The sequence below is a fragment of the Rhamphochromis sp. 'chilingali' genome (genome assembly GCF_963969265.1).
Source record: "Rhamphochromis sp. 'chilingali' genome assembly, chromosome: 2".
Taxonomy (NCBI): Eukaryota; Metazoa; Chordata; class Actinopteri; order Cichliformes; family Cichlidae; genus Rhamphochromis; species Rhamphochromis sp. 'chilingali'.
The window spans coordinates 49,980,575-49,995,122 of record NC_137930.1 but is presented as its reverse complement, the minus strand read 5'-3'; the positions used below and the strand labels follow the sequence as shown (position 1 = coordinate 49,995,122).

General features: G+C 40.2%; 1 long non-coding RNA gene across 1 annotated transcript; it reads right to left on the bottom strand.

Moving 5' to 3' along the window:
- Window positions 1-6,547: 6,547 nt before the first annotated feature.
- On the bottom strand, window positions 6,548-10,502 carry LOC308390068. Its single transcript, XR_013970388.1, has 3 exons — window positions 9,543-10,502; window positions 8,348-8,725; window positions 6,548-7,941 (listed from the first exon to the last, which is right to left on the bottom strand). It is a non-coding gene; the product is annotated as an uncharacterized lncRNA (long non-coding RNA).
- Window positions 10,503-14,548: the final 4,046 nt, after the last annotated feature.

Genomic DNA, 14,548 nt, shown 5'->3' with positions numbered 1-14,548 from the left:
ATAATTTGTTTATAGTGTTTACAACTGTTCGTGAGGCTCTGTGAAACAGTTACTTTTGTGATAATCTCATTCATATTTTATTTTAAATGAAGAAGCTTCAGTATTTTAAAGGTAAGATATCCTGTAGCTCCAACTTCTCTTTCTGTCTTAAACCCCTCTTACCATCTTAGACGCTGTTCCAACTTACGTTGCAATCTTCTGCAAATCTCTGGGGGTTGACATTTACACCTGGCAATAAATATTGGTATGTTTTGTATCTCTTTTTGATTTGTCTGTCATTTTTCTGTTGTCAAGATAACCAAGACTTTGTGAGCTACTTGATTTTCATTAATAAATGCTTTATAAGGTAAACATAATAATCAATTTAGATGAAGTCACACAAAATGGTTAAATGACTACCAGTAATTGCCTGAATTAACTATGAATTAAAAAAAAATAAGTACATAAAATAATAATCAAATAAGGTTTTATAAAATTCTCTATTAATAAATTCACAAAAAATGAGCTCATACCTTAATCTTAATAGTGCATGTGAACTTAATAGTATACATGTAAATACTTTGATCACAGTTATATATTATATATGCATGATACATGAACCTATTAATCAAGAATAAACATTTATATCAGTTTTTTAGAAAGGAGGAGTAATGCTTTATAATGTTTTATGAATGATGACTGAAACACTTACTAATACCTTACTAATGCTTAATAGTGTGTCTTTATTATAAATTATATATTTTAATAATGTATATACTCTTATGGTTTTCTGCACTGATGGCTTTGATAGGATTGAATCACTAAGATTCATACCTCTCCGACCTTTTACATCTTTACGTTCCATCCCGTGCTCTCCGATCTCAGGACTCTGGCCTTCTAAAGGTTCCTAGAGCCAGAAAAAAGACAATTGGAGAGCGTGCTTTTTCTTTTCGTGCCCCGTTTCTGTGGAACACCCTCCCTCAAGATGTTAGGCAGGCATGCTCCGTGGAGGTTTTTAAAACTAAGCTGAAGACACATTTGTTCACCTTATCTTACAAGTCTTAATTCTATGGCTTTTAGTTTTTAAATTCTTACTGTTTTTAACTTGTATTGTGTCTTTTACGTGTATTGCTATGTATCGCTTTTTATTATTATTATTTTTTTTTTATCTCTTTAGTTTTAAACAGTTGTACAGCACTTTGTTTGAAAGCGCTTTATAAATAAAGTTATTATTATTATTATTATTATTATTATTATTAAGATTGTGCACTTTCAGATGACAGATGATCAAAATGTTTCTTTTTTCAATTAAGCTATTAAACTATTGCTACTGCCTCAGATTCTATCCATCCATCCATCCATTCGCTTCCGCTTATCCTTTTCAGGGTCGCGGGGGGCGCTGGAGCCTATCCCAGCTGTCATAGGGCGAGAGGCAGGGTCCACCCTGGACAGGTCGCCAGTCTGTCGCAGGGCCAACACACAGGGACAGACAACCATTCGCACTCACATTCACTTGCACATTCACACCTAGTGACAATTTGGATTATCCAATTAACCTATCCCCACAAGCCTCAGATTCTATTCAGTTACAATTCATTTGTTGTTTTTTATCAATTCATTGTGCATGTTTTCAGATGTGATCAAATTTTAAAGCGAAACAATGAATAGACATTACTTTTTTGAAACCAGGTCATTTATATTTCTTTGAAATGTATCATGTTGGAATGGTGAGCAGTGGAGCCATAAAGTTGTGCACCGTCCAGACCTCTAGCCACCTTCCTGTCTCTGGCCTGGAAAGATAGAAACATACACGTATCCACTTTTTTTTCTTTTTCTTTTAGCATGTCCTGTTTGGTTCAAGAAAAAAGCAATACAATAAACACAACACCATTGCAATAACCTATAACGTGTAATGATAATGGATTGGATTTATATAGCGCTTTTCAAGGCACCCAAAGCGCTTTAAAATGCCACTATTCATTCACTCTCACATTCACTGACTGACAGAAGCGAGGCTGCCATATCGCGCCATCGGCCCCTCGGGCCAACACCAGTTGGAATTAGGGCTGGGCAAAACGATTATTATCCTAATCGATGAATCTAGCGATTAATTTTTCGATGCATCGATTAATCTAACGATTCATTTTTCAATCCGATTCGATTTCGATTCGATTCGATTAACGATTTTTCCCCCATTATTTGACTTGTATAGCAATTTCACATTTATTAATTTATGTATATAAATGAAAAACACAAATTTATTCATTTGAAGACCTTTTAATAAAAAAAAATAATAATTGCAAAATAAAGTTGTAGAGGTCGTACAATCAATACAATAGAGATTGCACATTTCATTTCTTGTTAAATGCTAACATATATAAAATTAAGGAAAAGTTAACAAAACATTTCAAATAAATAGCAACAATGGTGTCTTTAAACAAACAAAATGTAACATTCACTTTGCTTTCTGCCAAAAAGTGCTCTTCATTCACAAAACAAAATCCACAATAACATTGTACTACAATCTTCTGTTTTTAACAAAAAATTAAATGTTTTGCAAAACAAATATAACAAAGGAAATCATAGCAAAAAATTAATAATATACAAACAGCAGCAATGGCGTCTTTGAACAAATAATGAAATGACAAGTTACCCCTAAGTAGGACTCTGTGACCAGACTTGTCCAAGCATCAGTGGTAAGGGAGATTTTGGATGTGGCTTTTTTTAGTTCATTCCTTAGTTTCTCCACTGAAGTTTCATACTTTCTCTCCATCATGCTTGTAAAATGACGCCTAGACGGCAGAGTGTAACCTGGTTGGAAAGTGGTCAGCATTTCTTTGAATCCCTCACCCACAGCAAGTGGTCTCTTGTCTTTTAAAATCATAGCTAAGACGCTCTCAGTAAGTACAGCCACCTCCTGGGGGGGTGCATGGTGTACTTCTTCTCTGACAGTAGTCCTCCAGACTTTTCTGTTTATTCCTGAAATCATAAATCACACACAGCACACAGATGAATTCGAATAATTACAAAATACTTATATGGAAAGCATAATATCAAAATAATTTGATAAGGATCTGGTTGAGCTAGATAGATACACACACACACACACACACACACACACACTGTTATGCCATGTGCTTTCATAGCATAACAGTAAGAGGTTAATAATAATCCCCAATGTTGAACATATGATATGCAGTAATCATGATGGCTGGAAAAGATAACGTTTAAACAGCCATAGCTGATGGCACCTTTACTGGTGCACTGCTTTCTAGTCATTAGATGGCATAACTTTGACCTATAAGATCAAGCTGGAGAAGCATAATGTATAAAAACAGCGTTCAAATAGGATGAAACACATTAAATTTGACAAATCAAGAGTTCATTGTCATTTTGCTTTTGCAAGCACTTTAACAATGTTGTAACAGTGTCCACGACGGCTACGTTTAGCAGGTGGTGCATTATCCTTGTTAACATTTCTCCTGCGGCCAATTCGCTGTCTCACATTTTTGTCTTTCGCCGATTCTGATAATCAGCCTGCGTGCATTCCGACTCATTTTGCCAGCATGGGCCACAAAAAAAAAACAATAACAACAGCAGCTGCTATATGTTACTGCTCAGCAGCTTAAATGAGTTTTGCATTTACGGAGGTTGGGTGCTTATCTCTGTGTCTATGAGTGAGTGTACGTCTACGTGGGGGGGCGGTCTGCATGAATTAACGGGTAAAAACTAGCGTTAGTGAAAAAGTTGAAAACTTACGGTGGTTTGTCCTTTGCAGAAGCTGCTCCTGGATGCCGTCGTTTGAGGTGCTGGTGCATAGCCGTCGTGCTTTTATGATAGGCCATTTCCACCTCACAAAGCCGGCAAACGACTGAATCACTTCCTTTTCTGTTAAAATATCCCCATACTGTAGAACTGCGTGTTCGGGTGGAGTGATTTAAGTTGACTGCAACTACCTCACTCATGATTCCGCTACTCGCTGCCGCCATGTCTTTTTTTGAAAGTGACGACGCATCGACGCAGATTTTTTTACGTCGACGTATTTTTTGCATCGACGTAATCGATTACGTCGACGCGTTGTCCCAGCCCTAGTTGGAATGTTGTTGCGCAGCACACAAGACTGACAGCACACAATGTGTTTTGAGGAAGCAGCCAAGAAAGATATAGCTTGTGTCTGTGAGCACCCATGTGTACACCTGTGTGGATGAGCACGCTTGTATTCAAAAGGTTTCACCATCGAGGATGTGGGGGTCCATAGCCCCGTCTCCCAGAGCATGAAGCAGGCATAGAGGAGACCCAGGCCCCAGACATCCAGAGGTCCGCAAAGCGCGAGAGCCCAAGGAGGACCATGAGAGGGGCAGCTTCCTGTCGGAGAGCAGCAGGTGTCAGCACGGCCCCTCCTGAGAACCCTCAATGTCTACATGCATTTCAAATTGAGAGGTGGGCGCCGGCGCCAGAGGTGAGGTTGAATACACAGACCGTCCTCTGGACGCCGTATAGCGTGTCCGTGGAAACTCAAAACATCAGATGTCAATCAAAATCCTCTCATAGTCCCCTGAAAATAAGATTCTTGTGTGTTTTCTTTAAATTGTGTGGCTTATATGTACGGTCTCAGTGAAGCTACTTTTTTGCACTGTCCATAACACTCTCTTACACTCAGCCACTTTAATGTCATCTGACAATTTCTGTGTTCCTTTCGCTACAGTTAGTTACGCATATTTTCTGGAAATATTAACAAACAACACACTTAAATTGTTGTTTTAAGAACAACAATGCTTCAGATTTATAAAGCCCTTAAGAGAATGATAGTCAGTGAGGTGAGGGACTTGCATGGGTCGCCATTCAAAGACTGGACTCAAAATGAGTTTCTGCCATAGAACCCTCCAACGCATAGTGAGAGCTGCAGAGAGGATCATTGGTGTCTCTCTCCCCTCCCTCCAGGACATTTACAGCACCCGTCTCACTAAAAAAGCCCTTTGCATAGCGGCTGATCCCACGCACCCAATGCAAAGCTTCTTCAAGCTGCTGCCGTCAGGGAGGAGACTGCGGAGTCTCCAGGCCAGGACCAGCAGACTGAAGGACAGCTTCATCCATCAGGCTGTCAGGAAGCTAAACTCCCTCCCGATTCTGCCCCCCTCTCCCCTCTTCTCCACCACGGTCTCATTGAACTCTGTCACACACACACACACACTCACTCTCTGACGCACTCACTGGCCTGCTCCAGTCACTTTGTGGAGCATTGGACTGCTTAAGCATTGGACCTCATAAGACTTTGTTGTTACACTATCTCTTACCGTACACTACTAAATCCCCATTTGCACTATTTGCCTATTTTGCACCACTATGCCTTCTTACTTGAATATTGTATATTGTATATTGCATAGCTTTTTTTTGTTATACGTAAAATTGTATTGTATTTATTTAAATTTTTACTTTTTAATTATTTTTATTTGCATTTTTCTAATCACTAGGGTTTGAGAGTAACGCAATTTCTATTCTGTGTATGTCCTGCACATGTGGCAGAATTGACAAATAAAGTTGACTTGACTTGACTTGACTAGGTAAAGAACTCCTTTCAGGGAACCTCACCTACGTTTCTTTTTTGCTATTAGAAGCAGTTTAAAACACAGAAAAAAGAAAACAAACAGGTGTAATTGTGAAACTAAAAAAGTTGTTAAACAAAACTGCAGATCTTGTGATTTCCCTGAGCTCTACAAACTAAAAAATCTGTTAAAATTTCAAACAATGAGCAACATAATTTCCATCCAGGGAATTATTTGATCGGTTTATCAGTGTAGCTCTAAAAATGGCAACATATTACCCACAATATGCCTTATTGCAGCAGCGATACAAAGAGCAGAGACTGAGGTTAGAGCTTATCGCTCTAACAAAAACAATATCGCAAGCTAAAGGAAAAGTGGAAATTTATAGATTTTTAGTAACACTGAAGTGTTTTACTTTTTTTCCACTTGACTGTTTTTTGTAAATTGTCTTTTAGCTTCTAGTTAGCTTCTGATAGTTGACCAAAATATGATGTATTGAGAAAACACTTACAGTTCTGCTTTTAAAATGGCTCATAAGCAACAAACTAAGTAAAAAAAATGAAGGTTACTTCAAAGACTGCTTCAGAACTGCACAAGATTATTTGCCGTTAGCAGGTTGTTAATGCTATCCATCAAGTCTAACAGTCTGCAGTCTATGAACTAAATTCGGCTAACGCCAGCTAGCAATATTAGCTTGGTGGCAAGTAGCCGTCAGTAATAGTAACAAACACAGCAATAGTACATCGAAGATGCTGAAGTGGAATATAACCCAGGTAGCTGCCACAACTAAAACAAGGTAGATGCAGTAGGCTAACATTAGTTTTTAAAAAAGAACTAACTTCCAGATGTTTCTTTAGGTTAGAGGTGGAATCTTTTCACACTGAGAGCAGCTTAGTTGCTGGCAAACAGAATTCGCATTGCATGGTCAGATTTTGCCCATCCCTTTATTCTTTAAATGTGAAGTGCTGCCAGAATTTCCACGTAAGAAATGCATTCCTGCCCATGCACTGCTGGTTTTGTTGTGCTGGCTCTGGGTCCATTGTGTAACTGACGCTACCAAAATTAACAGGACGCTTACATTAGAGCCTCTTATTGTGTGTTTTGTTTGGGTTTCCAGCAATACGTTGAATTACCAAAATTAGAGAGGGGATAGCGTAACATATGAAACAGGAAATGACCACCATGTAATCAATTTATTTCAACAAAGTAACTGTATTCTAATTATCACCTTTTTAAACTTTTTAAACACTGGACACAATTAGACAAGGTGGAAGCAATACTGAAGACAATGAACACAGGACAAGGGACTGTCAAAATAAAACAGGAAAGACACAGATATGGAGATGCAAGCTTAACATTGAGTCTGGGGAAGAAACAGTCATTCTGACTGCAGGAGACAGAGAGGGAATATAGAACATGGACACAAGAGTAACTAGATGTGGAACACAGGGAAACCATAGTGACAGAAAACTAAAGACTAGAAACTATAAATATAACGTAAGCAGAAAACAGCTAAGAACCAGAAACATGAACGACACTAAATCAATGAATATCAATCACACCAGAAAACACATAAACACTGAGTCACAGACCCAGTGTCATGACACTATCTGGGCCCAGGATTCTTAATCTCAAGAGTTTCTATTACATTAGAGCTACAATAGCATCCAAATTCTTGTAACAAGCAACATCTGGACACACCTTGAACTTGGGTCTATGGGGTAGTGAAGCTATTAAACTTAACTTGGAGCGCCACCTAGTTTTCTAACAGGCAAAGCACTATTGAGATGAAGAGAATAAAATACTGATAAAACATGACTATAAAAAACTAACAAATTTTTATGAAAACAATTATGATGTCCTTGATTAATTAGTAAACATGTCTGTCACTGTACAGTTTGTTAACAGTTTTTAACATACTGTAAGGGAGGTTGAATTGCAAAAGGTGGAGGTGGAGGCGGAGACAGCTGTCAAGTTGTGACAGTTGGAACTCCAGCCGGCTTCCCTTCCTGCGACTGCCTCCATTCGGCAGGCAGACATACCGTTTGATGTGGGGAAAAACAGTCGCCTGGTTCCGGTGTTCCGCGACAATGAGGTTGACATCTACTTCGAGTCATTTGAGCGAATAGCCACAGCCTTGCACTGGCCACGGGACTCATGGGCCATTTTGCTACAATGTAAGCTGGCAGGTAAGGCTCAGGAAGTTTGTTCCTCGTTGTCAGCTGAGGACTGCCTGGACTATGACAAGCTGAAAAGTGCTATCCTTATATCCTTATGAGCTGGTCCCAGAGACTTATAGGCAGCGTTTCCGGAGATTGAATAGGGGACAGGGTCAGTCCTATCTTGATTTTGCCAGGGAAAAAAGTGTCCTTTTCGATTGGTAGTGTGCGGCCTGCAAAGCTGCTGACCGTGCTTCGATCTGTAAACAAATGCGGACAAAGGAATTTAAGAACGATTAATGGGGTGAATTTTATAATGGGAAATGACATAGCGGGTGGGAAAGTTTATCCTACCCCTGAGGTGACCAACAATCCTGTTGTAGAGCCTGTTTTAGATGCCCTGAGCCAGCATGACCTGACCACTTCATGCAATATACACTAATGGCCTTTGGCATGAAAAATGCCCCAGCTACCTTTCAACGTTTAATGCAGTTGGTGTTGGGAGATGTGTCCCAGTGCAATGTGTATCTAAATGATGTAGTGCTATACACAGACACATGGGGAGATCATATGTCCCTCCTGAGGACAGTGTTTCAGCAGCTAGCCGAGGCCTCGTTGACCCTCAATCTCACTAAATGCGAGTTTGGTAAGGCAACAGTCACTTACCTAGGTAAGCAGGTGGGGTTTGGACAGGTCAGCCCGGTGGAGGCGAAGATTGCTGCAATCTTAGACTACCCGATTCCAACCACCAGACGGGAACTGAAGCGGTTCCTAGGTATGACCGGATATTACCGGTGCTTCTGTAAGAACGTTTCTGGTGGTCGCTAACCAAACTATGTAGTCCAAAGGTGCCTTTTGAATGGTCAGTTGAGTGCCAGCATGCCTTTGAGTCAGCAAAATCCCTCCTGTGCAGCACCCCTGTCTTGGCGGCTCCTAATTTCTCTCGACCCTTCAAGCTAGAGGTCGATGCCAGCGCCACCGGAGCTGGAACTGTCCTACTGCAGGATGATGAGGAGGGTGTGTGCCATCCGGTCTGTTATTTCTCTGTGAAGATCAAACGGCATCAGCTGAACTACTCTACCATAGAGAAGGAAGCTTTAGCTCTGCTTCTGGCTCTGCAGCATTTCACAGTGTATGTGGGCTCCAGCTCTTCCCCGGTGACTAGGGTTGCCAACTCCCTGAAAAATAAATAAGGGACACCTCGTGGCCAGGGCCGGGCAACCTAGTTGTCTTCACCCTTCCCAGTGTGGTAGCTCTTTTTTGTGTGTGTGAAATTATTTTTTAACCATTTGACTTGAATTTGATTTAAGCAGATGCATATTCTTTGTGATATGACCATATGGGAAACAAATGATCATTTAGCCATTTATTTTTAGCTCAAAATGACAACATTAACACAGTAAAACAGGTCTCTTTCTTAAACAGAAGCCTGTCATGCTTAACTTTTGAGAATAAAAGTAAATCTTTCTTTAAAAGAACTCTGTCCTGCTTAACTTAAAATTATATAAATTAATAGAAAGCAATAGAACGAAAAATATTCTTGTAACTGTGCACATTTAGTGCATTTAGTACAATTGGCTTCAGTTGAGGTATTATTTCAGCTTTTCTAATGCTAATCAGCTGCTCCTGTTTGTAAACCCACTTGTTCCCATGATTACGCATCTTAACTCATCATTATTCATCTATGTATTACTTTTATGTATTAGTCATCTATTTGTTGTAATCATCTATCCTTGCAGTTGTTTATTACACAAAATAAATTATATTATCACACTTCTGGCCACATAGCGCTGATATTCACTGCACATGCCCATATTAACCTTAACCAGAGGGTTTAAAAAACAAACCAGTGTTTACATACCATATCTGCTTCTGCCGTGGCCTGGTGGACAAGAAATTGGTTAAGGGTTCCCTGAGCTTTCACGCCCCTCATGTTCTTCATGTGCCCACCATTAGAAGCATGCCTATGGAAAAAGTGCGCCGGCACACAGTGCAGTGCGCTTTATAGGTGTTATGGTGACCTTTTCCAGCCAGGTGTTTCCCTTTTCCCATTCCTCCCTGTGCTTTTGCAGCCTTTTTTTCTTTCTCTGAGCGAACAAACATTGCTGTTCTAATGCTGGGCTCACACTGTGCGATTTCTGGCCCATTTTGAGACGATTTTTGAGTCGTGCGACCGATTTGGTGATCGGCCCGATTTTGGCCTTCATCGTGCGTCGTGTAGTATACGTGGGGTAACGAGAAGCGATTAACACCTCGAGCAGCTCCCGATCATCAATCGCTCGTGAGCCGCTCACACTGCTCACGCGCAAACACGTAAACGTCGGTGAAAAAGACGGAGCAGCACGGCAGTGCAGCGTGTGATCTGGACACAAGCGATGGAGGCACAACTTGTAGAACTTTGGAAAGCTCATCCGAGCCTTTTCGATGTGGCATCACAAAATTATCACGACCACAACAACCGTGAAAATAGTTGGATTTACACTGCTGCTCATTCACAGCTGCCTGATCAATGTTTTTCATTAGCAATTTAGCAAAGTTGATGGTGGTGGTTTGTGTGTCTGTGTGAGTGAAAGACAGAGCGACAGATTTTCTGTTACAACCTTCATGTTATGGAGGCACAGTGTGAGCACTCGGGTCGCATCAGAGCATCGGGCGGTATAGTGTGAGACCTGCATCGTGACCTACCAACTTCTAACCCCTGCGAGTCAATCGTGCAGTTTGAGCAGGAGCTGAATAACGTGACTGAAAAAATCACACAGTGTCTGCCCAGCTTTAGGTGTACTGTCGTCCGAGACCGCAGTGTCGGCGTTTGTTCCCCTGTTGGCCATGCTTCTTGTTGTGGTCATCTGTTGTCTTCCGGTATTTTCTCCGCAAGCGACCTTTCCTCGACCAATGAGATGAGCGGTAATCTGAATTGTCATAAGTGTGCTGTCAGCTCATTGGTCACAAAGCAGGAGAGGGGCTGGGAGTTATGCTTTCAAACAAAGCGTTAATTCCATTAACATTTATAGACTACTTTTGATTCTCACTGTATTACGGGACAAAGTGCGTCCCTTATTAGCTCAACACGGGACGTGTGCTTTTGTTTCGAAATACGGGACGATTCCGTTTTTTAAGGGACGGTTGGCAACCCTACCGGTGACCGTGTTCACAGATCACAATCCCCTCATTTTTCTGAACCGGATGTACAACCACAACCAATGACTGATGCGCTGGGCACTGCTGGCCCAGGATTATAATCTGGTGATCAAACACAAAAAAGGTACTGACAATATAGTAGCTAATGCACTGTCACGCAGCTCACAATTAGGTGTCTTTGTTGTTTTGGTAGAGCTTGAATGTAAGGGGGGGGGGGGGGATGTTACATTCTGTGAGGCTGTGGGAGAGTGTGACTGGGGTGTTTGCCCGCTCTCTCCGCCTCCTCCTCCTTTGCCACTCCTACCCCCTCTGTCTCTCTCACTCTCCTCTCTCCCCAGGACACAGCTGCTTTTGATTAACCTCGTTTGCCACCTGGATCCAGTCAGCAATCACCTCTGAGGCTATGTAAGCAGGGGATGAACTGTGAGCGAGGTGTTTTTTTCCCCCTTGTGGCTCTACACGTTTTTCTGCTAGGTTTTGGACAGGCAGCCTACTTCGACTAGTGAGTAGACGGGCTTGTGGGCCCTGAGATTGTCTCCTTGTGGTGAGGAGTAAAGTAAGAAGTGTGGGAAGTGCCTCCCTTATTTGTTTGGTAGTTTTTTCTTTTGTTGCTGTGAGGGTTTCCTTTGTTTCTTTGGCATTATTGGTAAAACAGCGTTGCCGGCTCTTTAAGATAAGGTTATTTGTAATAAAACTATATTATTATAGAACAACTGTCTGTTTTCCTTTTCATTCTATTTCTGGACGCATTTGTTACTGGTCCCCTCCCTCACAGGCCTAGACCTCTTCGTGGGGACGTAACATGCCCTTTGAAAAGTAGGTGAATCTAGCTCCTGAATGATGAACTGGGGACTTTATAGGATTTGGCAAAACATCCAGAGCACAAAATATGTTTGAATCAAGTAACAGGTGCTATATCACCCTATATCAGGTGTGCATAATTATTAGGCAACGTCCTTTCCTTTGGCAAAATGGGTCAAAAGAAGGACATGACAGGCTCAGAAAAGTCAAAAATAGTGAGATATCTTGCAGAGGGATGCAGCAGTCCTACTGCCAGTTTCTGGAAGACACCTTCTTCAAGCAGTGGTACAGGAAGAAGTCTGCATCCTTCAAGAAAAACATGATTTTCATGTAGGACAATGCTCCATCACACGTGTCCAAGTACTCCACAGCGTGGCTGGCAAGAAAGGGTATAAAAGAAGAAAAACTAATGACATGGCCACCTTGTTCACCTGATCTGAACCCCATTGAGAACCTGTGGTCCATCATCAAATGTGAGATTTACAAGGAGAGAAAACAGTACACCTCTCTGAACAGTGTCTGGGAGGCTGTGGTTGCTGCTGCACGTAATGTTGATGGTGAACAGATCAAAACACTGACAGAATCCATGGATGGCAGGCTTTTGAGTGTCCTTGCAAAGAAAGGTGGCTATATTGGTCGCTGATTTGTTTTTGTTTTGTTTTTGAATGTCAGAAATGTATATTTGTGAATGTGGAGATGTTATATTGGTTTCACTGGTAAAAATAAATAATTGAAATGGGTATATATTTGTTTTTTGTTAAGTTGCCTAATAATTATGCACAGTAATAGTCACCTGCACACACAGATATCCCCCTAAAATAGCTAAAACTAAAAACAAACTGAAAACTACTTCCAAAAACATTCAGCTTTGATATTAATGAGTTTTTTGGGTTCATTGAGAACATGGTTGTTGTTCAATAATAAAATTATTCCTCAAAAATACAACTTACCTAATAATTCTGCACTCCCTGTATGTTTTTTTGTTTTTTTTTTAGTTCAAATATAATTGGCTATTTTTATAAGACCATATTGGCTCCTGTCATACTGAACTGAACTGTTTTACATGACAATAATACTGAAAAAGACTATGGTGCTTTCTAAAAGCTTTTGTGTGTGTGTGTGTAATAAACAGATTTGCATTGTTTTGAAAAACAAACAAACAAACCATCAGCTGGAAACTGGAACTGATGTTACAGACTGTGAGTGAAAAATACTTCGAGAGCATGTTAAATCCTCAGTATTTCATCTTTTAAAATTGAATTAAATCTGCTATTAATGAATAATGACGCATCATTGAAGTGCAAGCTTTTTTTTTATTTGATATTTCTGTCCTTGCAGATGTGGAGAGAGACAAAAGCATGCTCCTGTATGTACATGTTTAATAAATAGGTCAGCATAGGAGGCCAAGAAGAGTCCAGTCTATTGCTCTTATGGTCTAACATTAATAATAGAAGTATGAACAACCCAGTGACTTTTCTCAGTGTCTCATATAAACCATTTCAGTGTCTCATCTTTAACTGCAGGTCTAAACATTCTTCTGTTCTGTCAGAGCACCAGAGCAAATATCTGAACCAGAGCATTGACTCCAATGACAAATTAACCCTGGCTAAAGACTAGTTTCTTTAGTTCTTTAAATATCTGAACCAGAGCACCGACATTAATGAACAAACTGATTTCTTTAGTCACAATAAAATCATTCATGTGCAAGGATTAGCTACCAAACGTGACTTTCCCCAGCAGGTGACAACTCACCTTAGCTATCTAACAAGGATGTTAGCTACAGAATAGCTTAAAAACACATTTAACTTACCAAAAAAGTGCAGCGGGGCCTCAGGTCCTTGTGTTGGTTTGTCAGTTTTACAGCTAAAAACCACAGTGTGTGTGGTTTTCAAAAATAAACACTGGCCTTCCTCTCAGCTTTGCCACTCTGTTTGCGATTCTTGAACAGAGATGTGCAAGTTTGTCAGTGACTACAGCTGCAAGTCAAAGCTGTTATGATGATGTTGCACTACAATTTTACAGCATTATGGTCATAATTAGAATCAAACTTATGACAAAGGATACCGAAACACTCCTTGATGAGCACCACTAATAATGACACAAAGCGTCTTAGGGAAAATTTTATCTGAGGAGAACTTTTTTAAGGAGCTGTTAGGTTACATCTTTTACATCAGCTAGCACAAAGGAGCTAGTGGATTTGATATCTAGCCAGAAGCTAGAAAGTGACAGTGTTAGCCTACTGCAGGATGTTAAAGATCACTTAAATTAGCTTTCAGCTGGAACACCTCTGACTCATCATATAGCTGCAACAGTATGAAAGGCAATAATATAAAAATAAACATGTTGCCTAATTGCAGCTACAGCAAGAAATTAGCTTCTAGTTATTCCTTCTAACTACACATCAGGCTTTCAGCTAGGTCTGAGTTAGGCAAGTCTCTAAAATAATTATTTTAATTTATTACTTTTATTCTTATGTGTCATTTAAGCTCAAACATCTTTATATTTACTGATTATGTTCTGATCAGTATTGAGCATACTGTGATCAAGAAAATCACATATCAATCATAATTCTGTGTTTAACCCATACAACATTTAACACTATTTTTCTTGCTCAAAAGTATGAGTTCTTATCTTCTCAAACTCAGACACAAATAGAAAGGTCAATAATGGATCATGTCTACTGTCGTGTGTTCTTTTTCTCTAGGATAAAGAGAGCTCAGGTTCAGTTCAAGTGTAACAGATTTATTGTATCAAGCAGTTCAAAGAATAATTCATGTACACGGATCTCCTTCCGGTTAGAAAACCACAGTCTACAGCAAACTGCTGTAGCCAACCACCAGAAGAGAGATGCTCCTAACTTAGCGGTGTACACATATTCATAAAAGAGAATGTGCTTCTATCTGATTGGTCAAAAAAAGCGTTGCGAAG